This window comes from Piliocolobus tephrosceles, chromosome 4 (genome assembly GCF_002776525.5).
Source record: "Piliocolobus tephrosceles isolate RC106 chromosome 4, ASM277652v3, whole genome shotgun sequence".
NCBI classification, from domain to species: domain Eukaryota; kingdom Metazoa; phylum Chordata; class Mammalia; order Primates; family Cercopithecidae; genus Piliocolobus; species Piliocolobus tephrosceles.
The window spans coordinates 111,844,737-111,845,069 of NC_045437.1; the positions used below are offsets into that span (position 1 = coordinate 111,844,737).

General features: G+C 54.4%; 1 protein-coding gene across 1 annotated transcript in view; it reads left to right on the forward strand.

The window, feature by feature from the left end:
• Positions 1 to 333, forward strand: part of GRM6 (glutamate metabotropic receptor 6) — a 17,910-nt gene that overhangs the window by 5,120 nt on the left and 12,457 nt on the right. The gene's annotated exons all lie outside the window — the stretch shown is intronic.

The window sequence follows — 333 nt, forward strand, 5'->3', positions numbered from 1 at the left end:
TTTTTTTATGAGACGGAGTCTCGCTCTGTCACCCAGGCTGGAGTGCAGTGGCCTCATCTCAGCTCACTGCAAGCTCCACCTCCTGAGTTTACACCATTCTCCTGCCTCAGCCTCCCGGGTAGCTGGGACTACAGGCGCCGCCACCTCGCCCGGCTAGTTTTTTGTATTTTTAGTAGAGACGGGGTTTCACCGTGTTAGTGAGGATGGTCTCGATCTCCTGACCTCATGATCTGCCCACCTCGGCCTCCCAAAGTGCTGGGATTACAGGCGTGAGCCACTGCACCCGGCTGGTTTTGTTTTCTAATTTAGTGCCTGTGTTTCTAGTGCTGCCAA